Here is a 16,152-nt window from a genome sequence, read left to right as displayed (position 1 = left end):
TGCATTTTAAATGGCTAAATTATATACTATGTTGAATTTATTATTTGTTTATTTGATTATGGCTTACTTTGTAATAATCAATGTAGATTTCGCTGTTACTGAGACTGTGGTTGTCTCACCCCTTTCTTTTCAATATTCTAGGTCCAGGCGAAGGATCCAGTGGTGGACGGGAAAAGGAGCAAAGCTAGGGGTTTGCTTGTGATTTGTAAAGAACTGCAACCCCTTTCTTTTGAGCAAATATATTGTAATGTATTTAAGATTAGGGTGCCAGTAGGATATGATTATGTATGTGTGTGTGAATATGTGTGGATTGTGTGCTTATGTATGAATTTTTGTCTATTTGTAGACTTGTGGCTAGGAAACTTGGTTATGGTGTGTGGTTTTGATGGATTTACTTAGTAGACCAAGTTTCTATTACAAGCAGATATTTATTTTAATATATATATATATATATATATCTGTGTGTGTGTGTGTGTGTGTGTGTTTGTGTTTGTGTGTGTGTGATTCTATAAGCAATTGCAAAGTGGTTGCATTGCAAATGGTGTGCTATGGGCAAACATACATCTTGGATAGAGAGAGTGGGTGCGTAGGTCCCATAAGGAGCTCTGAGTCAAGTGAAAATGTTTAGCATATGTATTTATATAAATACATGTTATTTGGATTGATTTGTGACCACTCTTGTATGATTTGTGCATTTTGAGGGTTTAGGGTCCATTTTGGGAAATGGCACCCGGGTGGTCAAATTTTGATGTATGGGGGTTTTCCATCATTTGAATGTTCTATCAGATGTTTTTAGTCTTATTTGACGTGTCCAAAGTGTTCCTACAGGTTTGTGACCATTAGGATGAGATTTGAACAATTTTGAAAATGGTTTTTACCAAAAAGCTGCACTTTTGCATCCGGGTGTCCAAATCTTAATCCAACCGTTGGATTTCTCTAAAATTTGGGTCACAAGTAAAACCTTTTATAAGCTTCGTGTGGGCTTTGGAATCACATCGATCGGATATCGGACAGAGAAAGGACACACTCCGGAATTTGGTCTGGAGGTGCTGTCATGACAGCATTAAATTGCTGTCATGACAGCTACAGTGTTGATGTTGTAACCTGTACAAAATTCAATCCATCCATTGGATCTTTTCAAAATTTAGTATGCTAATAGTATTCTTTAAAAGTGATATGTGAGCTTTGGAATCACTCCGATCGGAGGTCAAATGATGAAATGGTGCACTCCGAAAGTTGGTCCGGAAGTGCTGTCATGACAGCTTTTTGGCTGTCATGACAGCAAAAATAACCTATTTTTTGACATGTCTAATTTTCAATCTGATCGTTGGATCTTTTTGAAATTTGGTATACTTATAGTACCCTTTGAATGTGACGTGTGAGCTTTAAAATCACTTCGATCGAAGGTTGAATGACGAAATGGTGTTTCCCGGAAGTTGGCCCAGGAGGACTGTCACCTGTCATGACAGCATTTTTTTTATTTCACTTTCATCTAGCTTGCTTCCACGTGCTATAAGTAGAACCTATAAATTTTTTTTAAAGGCTTTAAATGTTTACTTTGAAATTATGTATTTGCTTAGTGATTTAAATGGTTTGTTTCCTAAGTTAGTTTTAGGATTAATTCCTTAACCACACTTAGTTTATTTGAATTGTGTGATTTTTGGATAACACTCGGGGTAAGTGTTACATTTGAGTTACATGCTAATGTAAGATGGAAGAGTTGCGGCATATGCATTAAGACAACTCAGGCCACATGAAGAGAACTACCCGGCTCATGATTTAGAACTAGCAGCAGTGGTGTTTGCACTGAAGATTTGGCGTCATTATTTGTTTGGATTAGTGTTTAGTGTGTTCAGTGACCACAAGAGTTTAAAGTATCTAATGGATCAGAAGGAATTGAATATGAGACAAAGAAGATGGATGGAACTGCTTAAAGACTATAATTTTGAGTTGAAATACCATCCGAGTAAATCTAACATGGTAGCTGATGTGTTGAGTGGGAAGACGCTACATATAGCCAGTTTAATGATCTAAGAGCACAATTTAATGGAGTCTTTCAATGATTCTCAATAGGATGCACCATTGAAGGCTTTAGTTGGTACTTATACTACTATGATAAGTAGTGATTTTTGGAAGGAATTGAGAATGACGCAATTGGAAGATGGGTATCTTTTTAAGATTCAAGAAGAGGTTGAGTTGAATCTGGCTATAGATTTTAGCTTCAATAATGATGGATTCGTAGTTTATCAGGATAGAATTTGTATGCCTAACGATAAAGATTTGAGAAAGGTGATTCTGAATGAAGCACACTACAGCAAGTACACTATTCACCCAGGAGCTATAAAGATGTATCAGGACATTAAGCATTATTGGTGGTGGCTAGGAATAAAAAGAGATATGACAGAGTTTGTAGCTCGGTGTTTGACTTGCCAGAAAGTGAAAATTGAACATCAAAGGCCAGCTGGGACACTACAACTATTAGAAATACCTAAGTGAAAATGGGACAGCATTTCCATAGATTTCATCTTTGGATTGCCAAGAACTTAATCGGGACATGATGCTATTTAGGTAATTGTTGACCGATTGACTAAGTCAGCCTACTTTTTAGCCATCAGGATTAGTGATTCTCTAGAGAAGTTGGCTGAGACCTATATCCGAGAGGTTGTACATTTACATGGAGTACCTAAGGAAATAGTCTCTAATTGAGATTCGAGATTTACATCTAGGTTTTGGGGAGCGATACAAAGAGCCATGGGTACTACTTATCATCCTCAGACTGATGGACAAATAGAGCGAACCATTTAAACTCTAGAAGATATGCTGCAATCTTATGTGTTAGAGTTGCGTGGCAGTTAGGGTAGCTATTTGCCATTGGCCGAATTTGCATACAATAATATTTATCATTCCAACATTCAAATGGCTCCATTTGAAGCTTTATATGGAAGAAAATGTAGATTACCTTTGTGTTGGACTGAATTGAGTGAGAGAAGCATAGTAAGACCAGATATTATGGATCAAACTACTCAGAAGATTGAGTTGATACGATAGAAGTTATTGATAGCTCAAAGTAGGCAGAAGAGCTATGCTGATCGAAGAAGGAGACCATTGTAGTTTCTGATAGGTGATCACATGTTTTTAAAAGTTATGCCCGTAATAGAAATTAGGAGATCAATTAGGGCCAAGAAATTGACTCCTAGATTTATAGGTTCGTTCGAAGTCCTGGAGAGGATCAGACCAGTTGCTTATCGAATTACTTTACCTCCACAGTTATCTAGGCTTCATAATGTGTTCTATGTGTCTCAACTTAAGAAGTACCAACCAGATCCTTCTCATGTAATTGAGCCTGAAGAAGTAGAATTACGAGAAAATATGACCTATAGGATAGAACTGGAATGAATAGTGGATGTAAAAGATAAGCAATTAAGAAATAAGACTATTCAACTAGTGAAAGTATTTTGAAAGGTTATGACTCCTAGTGATGCGACCTGGGAGACAGAAGCTAAGATGAAATAGCTATACCTACAGTTATTCCCTTAGGTAAATGTGAGTTAATGGTTGTTTCAATTTTGGGGACAAAATTCTTAAAAAAGAGGGGAGAACTATAACATCCTGAATTTCTAATTCAGTATTCATGATTGATTAGGGATAAGTTAGTGATTTAATGTAGAGATTAGAGTTCTGAGCAGTGAAATGATATATTGACTTATTAGGATGTTATATGAATAGATATGAGTAGAGGAGCGGGCTCTTGAAGTAGAGCGGGTGAGCACAGTGAGGATTTTCCTCACTGTACCACGCACCGTAGTGGGTGGCAGATGCACCACAGCACATGGAGCAGAAATCTAATTAATAGGATGTGTCTAGCTCGAAAAACAAAAAGGAGAAACATGGAAGGAAAGTTTTGGAGTGGAAAAGAGCCAAGGTTGTGTTAGGACTACCTAAATCAGGAGCAAGGACGGTGTTTCTGACTCGTTACTTATTGGGTAAGTCACGTACTGCCTTAACCTCCGAATCTACCCTATTTTCTCTTAGTCTTAATCAAGGAGAAAGTGAATTCGGGAGTTTTAATCAGTTGATTTCTTACCCAATAGTAAGAAAAAGGTTTTATCGAGTTAAACTACTGCTTTGTAACTGGTTAGAGTCGAAATGATAAAGTTTTAAAGCTTTAGGTAAGAATTGCCCTAATTAAGAGAGAGAGTAATGAGAGAAAAATTGCTAAAAAATGTTAAAGCTTGAAATGAGGGGTGATCAATGGTAATGTGCATAATCGAGTGGGAAATGTGGATTTGATAATAATTAAGTGTTTAATTACGATAATTGGCAATTTTGGTCAATAGAGAAATTGACTCTGAATGGCAATTTTGTGTAGATTCTAGTGTGTAATGCACGAATTATGAGAGAGGAGCTTGAATAGGGTTAAAGTCACACGGGTAACCCTTTCTCTTTAATAGAAGGGTTGAGGTAACCGTATATTTTATTATGCTTATTAACTATTATAACTATGTAAAAGTGAATGTCAAATATCAAATTGTGAATTTATGAGTTTTAACATGAACTTTGCATTGTGAAATGAATTTGAAAAGTTATTGATTTTTCATGAGGATATATATATATATAAATATATGGTGGAAAGATATATAAATAGTGGAAGTTGTGAAAGAGCATGATTATAGGGGGTGGGAGTTCACCTAAGATATGTAGGGTTTTATGTGTGTGGAGATTTATGAGTGAAAAATCCATATGATCAGGTTGGTACTATGAGACATTTAGTGCAACATTATTTGGCATGTTACTATGGGTAATCTGGTACAGCATACTATGGGACTATTACTATAGGACATCCGGATAGTCTGGCAACTTCTTAGTACCCATTAGGGTGCGGTTAGGAGTCAACGATACCTCTATCGTAAGTGTGTGAAAAGGAAAACCATAGTCGGTAGGTAGGTTAGATTACCTTTGGCCAGGTGTTTCTACCACCGAAAGTAAGATCAAGTCAATAAGTGATTGATCCCGAAGAGCCTATGGTTTCACGTCAGGAAGCTTCAGAGGATTGGTGGATAGTTGATCATGCTGTGGTGAAAAAGTGTTTGAAATGTGATTTATATGCCAAAAAGTTGATCTAGTATTGATATGTGATATATATATATATATATATATCTATTTGTGTGTGTAACATAATGTTTTCAGCTACTTTGATATGGTTATCTGTGGTAATAGACATTTAATGAGTTATATTTGGTTACTGAGATTTTTATCTCAATTATGGTTATTTACATTTTTCAGGTCCTAGTACTAGTGGGTCAAATGGAAAGGATATAGGTTGAGCTGACATCTCTTACCTAAATCTTTGTAAGATATAGTGTAATGATTTGTAAATTATGAGCCAAAAGTATGTATAAGTTGCTATAGGATTTGTACATGTGCATTAGTTATAGTTATGGTATGCTTTTGTAATTTTGAACTCCCTAGCCTTGTATGTGTATGAATGAAGAAATGACTAAAAAAGGCTAGTGGATGGATGTAATTATATGTGTATATAAAGTGGATGGAGATTAAATGGAGTGATTTGGCTATATATAAGACTAGAAAAGTGAGAATGTGGTTTTGACCCAAAGTGTAATGGGCAAATTATAGGTTAAATTTGTGTATATGTGTTATATTGTGTTTGTGTATAGACAATAGGTGTATTTTGTCCATTTGGACTTGGTCAAGGCCTAAAAAATGTCTAATGACAATTGGTTTCAAATTAAGACACTTAAGTAGCAAAACTTTGACAAAAAATGGTCAAAGTGTACTTTAGTGTTCAATTTTTGATAGAAATATTGAATTGGGGTGAAACTAGTGTCATTTGTTAGATTTCAAAATAAGCTTCATGTGGGTGCTTGAACCATCCCAATCGAACTTCGTATGTGTAAATGGCGCGCATCTAAATTTCAAATCAGAAACTGTCATTTGACAGCAAATTCAGGTGTGTGCGCTGCAGCGCATGAACTGGCATATGACGGCACACGGCACAAAGCAAGCGATTGTGGCCTCTGTACCACATGTCGCGGCGCATGTGGCACAAGCCGCAACGCACGGTGTAATTTTTCACTTTATTTTTAAGTATTGCACATGTTTTCTTTACTTTTGATGTACCTATCTGTATGCTTCCGTTGTGTATGTAATTGTGTATAGGGTTGAATAACCCAAATGACTATAAAATGTTTTCTAGAAAATTTTTATTAGAATCCCAATGTTTTCAAAAATTTTAATTCAAAGATTAGAAGTAAATGATTTTATAGTGAAGCATATGGTAATGTCAGTGAGAGCATTACACATCACTACTCAACTACTGCTTCTTATCATTTCTATAAATTTCTTTTCTACTCTTAATTTTCATTCCTTTTATCACTAGTGTAGGGTAAATTTAAGCATATAACTTCAAAACTTTATTGTCTAACCTCAAACCAGTCACAAAGCCTTAACTTAACTCTCAAGAACCTTTTCATTACTATTAGGTAAGAAACTAACCTCTTATATTCCCTAATTCAATTTCTCTATAACTTATACTAAGACAAATTATAGTAGAGTCAAAGCTAAGGGTTGTAGAGACTTACCCGATAAGCTACCGGTCAAAAATGTCTTCCAAATTCTTAAGAATCCTTGCCCTAATAGTAGATTGCTTCCTTTTTCTCTTCTTTCATTCTTTCCTTCTTTCTCTCCTCTATTTTCACAAGCTAACAACGACTTAACAAGTCATTTTCTGGTCCATGCGTAGCGATGCAAGCAACTTGTGTCATGGCGAGTGGCACAGTGAGGAAAATCCTTACTGCTCGCACACGCTTCATTTAGAAACACAATCACTTCACTTGTATCTGCTCATTCAAAACTCCAATAAATCAGAATACCAAACTTTCATCCACAATACTAATCATGTATTAATTACTAATTCACCCCTTATTACTAACTAATTGCAATATTAAAAAATCAAGATGTTATATTGAACTAGTTGACCCTTTGATACTTGTTCATTATCATTAATCGACAGATTAATGGTAGCCTGAGTTAAAAATTATGGTGTCTATTATGGCTATAATAGACTCTATAATGCATATTATGGAGGATGGTGCATACACATTATGGGGTCTATTGTGGCTATAATAGACTCTATAATGCATATTATGGAGCATAGTGCATTAATAGACTAGACTCCATAATGGAGTCCGAAATGTGGCTTCTTTTCTTATTAGACTAGATGCCAAGATGATGCTTTTATTGTAACTTAACCAATAGTAAAAATTAACTATTGCTAATACACTTATGTCTACTATTATCCATGTGCAATAGCAAAAATGCATTATATTTTAACAATGGCAAAAATTAGTATTTTGCACTAGTGAAATAACTATTTAAATTAGTTGTAAATCCACCGTAGAAAGTCACTGAACAGTTTAAAATAAATTTATAAACCTTACTTTCTACATTGGGTATGACTAGAGCTAATGTAGATAATGAATAGTTTTTTTTTAATAATTTGTTTGTTTCTAGATATTACCCATCTTGTATACAATGATATGCAATTCATATATACAAAATATCCAATTAGATAGCACAATTTAGCTTACAAACTAAATCCAATTGTTCTTGCAATCAAAATTACAACAAAAAAATATCCAAAACTTCCTAAAACTTATTGAAACATGTTAAAACTTCCTAAAACTCACAAACTCATTCAAAAAATGTTTAAATCACTTGTGTGATTTTACTCTATTCATCCCTATTTTTTCATATATTAAAACAAAGGCTTTGGGAACTTAAGTGGGTGATATAAGACATGAAAGCAAAATTGTGCTAGCTAGTTAGTAGTAGAATCTTGTCACATAAAGAAAACACAAAACAAACACAAATTAGAAAATGAAATATGATAGGAAATAGGAAAGAAGGAAATGAAATTCAAAGGGGCAAGGGATAATTATCAAAGAAAAGATCCTCTAGAGTAACTACCTCTTTGTAATGTCAACATTTGAAAATATCACAAGAGTTGATCAAGTTCTTGATTAAGTTTGTATTTGCCATGGGATATCCACACAAGAACTAAGATACACAAAAGTTATAAACTCTAACATTAAGAATAATTCTTATTACTCAAATTCATCTTGGCTTACAAAGATATTAAGGGACACCTGTTATAGGCCAAAAAAGACCCTTCAACCCTAATAGAGTAAGCCATATAATTTAAGGAATGGTGTTTCATAAATTATGGGATTACAATAGTTGAAACCTTTTAAATTGTTAAAATCTACCTTGACTTAAAATGGGAAACTAAATTGGAAGACTCAATCTTCCTAATGAATGAAAAATTAAAATAGGAAACTAAATAGTCTTTGACTAAATACAAAAGGAAACCAAATAGATTGTCAATTAAATAGGAAATCACACATGGATCAATTCACAAGCAATCAAGGTGTTCTTCAAATTCAAAGAGAGATCATGCCATTCATGCTTAAAATCTTTTTGTAAGTTGACTTTGAAGGATCTCTTGGATGCCTCCTTGGTCTTCCTCCTTAAGTCATACAATTGTTACATGTTGGATTAAGTGAGCTACGAGGTCTTCAACTGAGTCTATGCAAGTCAAGAGAACTCTTAGTCAATTCATTTCTAGAATTACAAAGTTTGATCATGAGAAGAAGCAATTGATACATAGGAAATGATTACCTCATACCTCAAGGATATAACTATTAGAGAGTTCCATTCAACTAGCTTGAGTAGGATAAGAGAGAGAATCTCTCAAGCACCAAGAAGAAGACTCTTGGAGCCTACAACTTATGAGAGAGGATTTCATTCACCTAAGACAATATATACAAAAGCTAAATATTAGATGCATTGGGTAGGCAAATGCAAATATCCAAGTACATAGGTCAAGATATAACGATGGTAAAACCTCCTACACTACTACTTTCTATATTTATTAAGGTTTATATTTCTTGACCTTAGAATGAACATTGCACAATGTTTTGAAATACATTTTGATGATCATATTCCTTGAAATTCATTATTGATAAATCTTTTACAAATGAAATTAAACCCGTACTCCTATTATACTTATACTCCTATTATTCATTATTGATAAATTCCTTATTGGTAATACATTAAACAACTTCTATTATACTCATTTTAATCAATGAAATTAGACCCATACTTCTATGGATCAAAAATCTATCGTCCAATTCAAACCCTACCATAACTCATCATAAATGAGGGAGAGAAAGGAAGAATGAGGCACAATAAATTTACCTTGGGTGTCTGGGAGCTTCAATCTATTAACAATGGAAGCCAATATCGTGCCCTAGCAGAGCCAAAGTCGAGCTCTTCATTTTCCTCTTCTCCTCTTCTTCTGTCTTCGTACATAGAACGTAACTGATATATCAGAATTTTAGCCATGCGCCACGGTGCATGTTGCCTTCTACCGTGGCATATGGCACAAAGGAGCTCGCTGCATTCAAATTCATCTCTATACACCGTGGCAAACTGACTACGTACTATGGCATGTGGCACAGAGAACAATTCTTCACTTTTTCTTCCTCTTTCCTTGCTCGGTTGGCCCGCTATCGATCTAGAACCACTTCTAGGGCTGAAATCACCATAAATATACCAAGTTAAACCCTTCTGGACACACACCTCATTAACTCACTAATTATCCTCATTAGATTAATAAACCAGGATTAAATTTTCCTAAATATTACAACTCTCCCCTCCTTTTAAGAATATTACCCCCAGAATTCAATAAATCATGTAAATCTTACCTCACTGGAAGAGATGGAGGTACTGTTGTCTCATTTTCTCCTCTATTTCCCAAATGGCATCTCTAGGAGTCATTCCCTTCCATATCACTTTCACTAAGCGAATAGTTTTGTTTCTTAGCTGCTTATCTTTCTCATCAGCTATCCTTTCCAGCTTAGTTTGGTAAGTTAAATTCTCCCGTAGTTCTACTTCTTCTGGCTCAATAATGTGAGACAGATTGGGTTAGTACTTCTTGAGTTGTAAGACATGAAACACGTCATGTATACCCAATAAATGTGGGGGTAATGCAATCCGATATGTGAAAGGCCCAATTCTCTCTAGAATCTCAAACAGACTAATATATTTGGGAGTCAACTTCTTTGCTTGATAGACCTCCCAATACTAGTCATAGTCGATACCTTCAAAAATACATTGTCTTTGACTATAAACTCTAGCGATCTCCTTCTCTTATTTGTATAACTCTTCTGCCAACTCTGGACAATCAATAACTTCTATCGAATTACCTTTATCTTCTCTATGGTCTGATCCACCAAATCCGACTCAAAATACTCCTCTCACTTAACTTAGTCCAGCAAAGAGGCGATCGACACTTCCGACCATATAAAGCTTCATACGGAGCCATTTGAATACTTACGTGAAGTTGTTGTTATAGGCAAACTTCACAAGTGGTAAGTATTTATCCTAACTTCCACTAAACTCAATAGCACATGCTTGTAACATATCCTTTAGAGTTTGAATTGTCCTTTCAATTTAACTATCGGTGTGGGGGTGATAGGCCGTACTAAACTTCTACTTATACCCATAGCTTGGTGTAAAGCTCTCTAGAAGTTTGATGTGAACCTCGGATCATGATCTAACACAATCTCTTTCAATACCCTATGCAACCATACTATCTCTTGAACATAAACCTTAGTAAATCTTTCTCAGGTGTAATATGCTCTAATGGCTAGAAAATGAGTTGACTTAGTCAGTCTGTCCACCATCACCCATATAGCATTATGACTTGCTTAAGTATGTGACAATCCCATTATGAAGTCCATATATACATTGTCCCATTTTCACATTGGGATTTCTAAATGTTGTAGCAACCTAGGTGGTTTCTGGTGCTCTATCTTGATTTTTTGACATGTCAAACACCTAGAAATGAACTCAATCACATCTTGCTTTATTCTGTGCCACCACTATCGCTTCTTCATATCTTGGTACATCTTAGCGACACTAGGGTGGATTGTTAGCTTATTCTTGTGAGTTTCTGATAAAATGATCTCTGTAATTTCCTTATCATCAAGGACACACATATGGTCATGATACAACATGAAACCATCATCATTGAAGCCAAAGGCCGTCATTCGATTTTCCTCAATGTCCTCCCTAATCTCTAACAAGTACTCATCTTCTAACTGTGCCTTTCTCAGCTCTTTCCAAAACTCACTTATAATTACCATGACATTTAAGTTGTATGACACGATATCGGAACATTTTTATGCTCATTAGAGAAATCCTCTAGCATTTTGTGCTCTTGCATCATCAAGAAGGCTACATGTAGCGTCTTTTAGCTCAGCGCATCAGCTACTACATTAGCCTTGCCAGGATAGTACTTTAACTCAAAATTGTAATCCTTTAAGAACTCTATCCATCTCTATTGTCTCATATTCAACTCTTTTTGGTCAACTAAATACTTGAGAGTTTTGTGGTTATTGTACACCTCAAACTGTACACCATATAGGTAATGTCCCCATATTTTAAGTGCAAACATCGCTGCTACAAGCTTAAAATCATAGGTAGGATAGTTCTCCTTATGTGGTCTTAATTGTCTCAAAGCATATGCATAACATTTGTCATCTTACATTAGGATACATCCAAGACCCTTAAGTGAAGCGTCTGCATACACCACAAATGGCCTAAGTGAATCTGGGATAGTCAACACAGGTGCAATCATCAATCTCTGCTTCAACTCTTAGAAAGCCTCTTCACACTTGTCAGTCCATATGAAAGGCTGGTCTTTCTTAGTCAATTTGGTCAAAGCAGATGCAATCTGGGAAAATCCCTAAATAAATCTTCTATAGTATCCTGCTAGACCCAAGAAAATTCAAATCTCTTTCACAAAAGTCAATCTTTCCCATTGTAATACGGCATCCACCTCATGAGGATCAACTGCAATACCATTTGCCAATACTACATGACCTAAAAAATTCACCTCACATAACCAAAATTCACATTTGCTTAACTTTACAAATAGCTTTTTCTCTTTCAGAATTTAGAACACAATCTATAAGTGTTTGGCATGTTCTTCCTCATCAACCGAATATATTAGGATATCATAAATAAAGACCACTACAAGCTTGTCTAAGTAGGGCCTAAAGATTCAATTCATGTAATCTATAAAGATTGCAAGTGCATTCGTTAGTTCGAAGGGCATAACAAGAAACTCATAGTGCCTATATCTCGTTCTGAAAGCAGTCTTTAGCATGTCATCCATTTTTACTCTCAACTGGTGATAGCTAAATCTCAAGTCAATCTTAGAGAATATTGCTGCTCCAGCCAATTGATCCAACAAGCCATCAATTTAGGGTAACGGATACTTATTCTTAATTGTCACCTTGTTCAGCTACTGGCAATCTATACACAATCTCATATTACCATCTTTCTTCTTGACAAACAAAACAGGCGAACCCTAAGATGAAACACTAGGTCTAATCAACCCCTTCTCTAATAACTCCTCTAGCTATCTCTTAACCTCATTCAATTCCGTTGGAGCCATCTGATATGGAGCTTTAGAAATTGGCTTGGTACTAAGTACCAAATCAATTGAGAACTCAATCTCTCTCTCTAGTAGCAATCCTGACATTTCGTTTATAAACACTTCAAGAAACTCATTGACAACTCCAATCTTATCTAATGCTCTCCATCATATACTCCGTGTATTGAATAGAATACCATAAAGGCTTGACATCCCTCTTTCACTGATTTTTTCACTGTACTACTGATAGAAACTTAGGAGTCTCTAGAGTAGTAACAAGTATAGGCAATGCAATCTCATCATTCCTTGTAGTCATCTTTCTATTACAGTCTAATATCACTCCATTGGCAGACAACCAATCCATGCCAATTATCACATCAATTCTCGACATGGGTAAACAAATCAAGCCAACACTTGTAACTATTTCACCAAATTTCAACTCTACTTTCAAGCAAGCTTAACTGGTTCTCATTGAACCACCAGCCGGTGTAGACACATTTATCATGAAAAGTGTTTCAACAACATGCAAACTCAGTCTTTTTGCACACTCATTAGAAACAAACGAGTGAATGGCACCATAATCAAACAAAGCAGAAATTTGTTGATTGCTTAAAGAAATCATACCTCGGATAAGCTTTGGGAAAGCTTCAACCTCTTTTATTATCATAGCAAATATATGACCAAGAATGGTAGACCTCTGATTGGTGTAAGGAGCATTCTTTGGGCAATATCGAGCGATGTGCCTGACCTTGTGACACTTGAAACATGTCTAGCACTCCCCAGTATAGTGTCTCCTACACCTGCTGTACTGTAAGGCCCTAATCAAACCAACTACTGTAGGAGTAGAATCTTGTCTCGAAGCTTAACTCTGCCAACCTATACTCCGGGGGCGTTAGTCCTCATCTAGGAACTTCTAGAATGTGAACCCTTCTAGAAGCTTCTCTTTTTACTACCCTATTGCCTAATCCAAATGGTCCAGAGCTATATCAAGCTCTCCTGCCAACAACTCCAGTAAGACCTGTATATGTAAAGAAACAGCCCCTACCATCTCTCCTCTAGCTGTCCTTTGCCTCACGATCATGTCTGACCACTACTCTCAACTTGCTACACATGTCACTGTATAAGACAATGTCAAAGGGTGCCAACTGTTGTTGGTAATTAAGCTACATCTTCTCAAGTAACTGCTCAGCCTTTCAGTACTCATCATCATGGTTCCTCAAGTAAGTTGAATATTTAGACAATTTGTTGAACTTAGCTATAAATGTAACCTTCTCTTATATCTCCACACTATATAAGAGAAGATTACAGTGTTACCACTATCTAACATCAATCACATGAATCAAATTTCATTTTCAAAAGCTTCGGCCAAAGACTAACTTTATAAAACCAATTAAATCATAATACCATCAAAGAAAACACAGTGAAAATAAATCAAACACTACTCAAATACATAATGGATATAACCCACCAACATGCCTATCTTAATTGCATGTAATTTAACACAAAATAAAACTAAATTTTGGTCCGTATGCTGCGACATGTGGCACAGAGCCACACGCTCATCCTGTCTGTGACATGCACCGAGGCATGTGCCTCCATACGCTATGGCACGCTTGTCCGTTTTTCTGCTGTCATTTTGACAACAAAAATGATGAATTTTTGAACGTGTGCCAATTTCTCATATGACATCCGATAGGAGTGATTCAAGCGCCCACACGAAGTTTACCTCATTTACTAACAAATGAGATAGGTTTGGACACGATCTAATAGTCCGATCAAAATTTGGGCACCAGAGTGCAAAAAGTCACTTTTTTAAAAAAAATTTGCACACTCAAGCGCTCAAGTCGATCCCTTTCTCTTATTATACCACACTAAGCCTTGAACCAAGTCCAAAAAGATTTAATACACCTGATTGACCACAAATTATTACAATCATACTCATATATCGAAATTTGACCCTTCTACGACCAATTCTCACAATTCACTAATTTAACATACTATGCCATTTCTTGCCATAACTTAGCCCACTCGGTTATTCTTCAATCCATACATATGCAATCATAACCAAATACAATCTTAGCCCCCAAATTACTCATTTCATCATAATTTGTCCTTTGGCTTAAGATTCACCAATCACAATCACAATACAATCCCCCCAAATTACTCATTTCCTCATAATTTGTCCTTTGACTTAAGATTCACCAACATATAACCATTCCAACGCAAATATACTTAAATCAAAGCCCCTTTGTCTCAAACAACACATATACACATAATTTGGGCTTGATTTCACAAAAACACAATTCAATACATGCATGCAAGCTATGGCAACTCATATATACTTATATATACAATCTTTTACTTCAGTTCATTACACAACCTTAGAGTACACGGCTTCACAACTCAAGCCGGTCCAGACTCTTTTTCCTTGGCCTGATCATTTCTCGGTCCTGTAAACATGTAATTGCGAGGGTGAGATAAAAATCTTAGTAACAGAATAGCTCACTCCTATTGACTATCACATGCAACAATATGAAAGTAAACATAGTATACCATTAAAACCTCATAAAGTAGTACTTTCATCATATTACATTTCATTTTCCACTTTTCATCAATCCCAAAGCATTTCTTGTTATCTTAAGACATTTCATCATATCGTATAAAATACTAGCATGCTCTCTACCAACCAAACCTCTAAATCACCTCGATATGAAACCACAGGCTCATCTCAGACTAATATACACTCTCATTAGTCTTGAGCTCACCTACAGTGGTAGAATCACCCAGCTAAAGATGTTCTAATGCACAATACGAATTATGGTTTTTCCCCCTAATACACACAATGAGGTGTCATTAACTCCAACCCATATCATAAAGATATTAAGGAATCTCTCATCTCCAACAGAGTACCTTAATAAGCACTCAGGAGATCTTCTCTAACATAGCACCTTTCAAGGCACTAAAGAGAATTGTTTCCGACATCGCACCCTAACAAGATACTAAGGAAAACCTGCCATACAATCTTTCTCATCTCCTATACTCTCAGGTGAACTCCCACCACTCAAATCATGCTTTCTGGAATCATTTAAGGTTCCCTTTTCACAATTTACTTTTTCTTATACATAACATATATATATATACCACTTTACATTACAAAACACAATTTCAATGCTCATTTCAATCACAAGTCATTTTGCACACACAATCACTCAATGCCACAAAACATGCTTAATTCTAAACTAGTTCATGCATTATATAACATACTAACATACAATTACAGTAAACAGTCAAACAAAGAAAGTAATTCGATTACCTCAACCCTTCTGTTACTAGAAAGGTTACCTGTGGATTTTCATTATCGTACAAGCTTATCTCAAGCTTCCTTTCTCTACTCACTTGCCCAATATGTCAATCTGAACACATTTGGCACATTTTAATCATTTAGTCCATTTTGACTAAAAACTCATTTTTACTATTTAGGACTATATTCATCTGTAAACTTTTTTCCATTTATCAATTCTAAATCCATAACTACCCAATTACTACTTTACATCACCTCAACCGGCCTTATTTCACTCAGGACAAATTTTTGCCCTAACTTTCTCTCTCTAAAGACCAAAATTGAGCCT

The sequence above is a fragment of the Prosopis cineraria genome, unplaced genomic scaffold, assembly GCF_029017545.1.
Source record: "Prosopis cineraria cultivar Desert tree isolate PC_DT_omini unplaced genomic scaffold, ASM2901754v1 PC12, whole genome shotgun sequence".
NCBI classification, from domain to species: domain Eukaryota; kingdom Viridiplantae; phylum Streptophyta; class Magnoliopsida; order Fabales; family Fabaceae; genus Prosopis; species Prosopis cineraria.
This window is presented reverse-complemented; position numbering follows the sequence as displayed.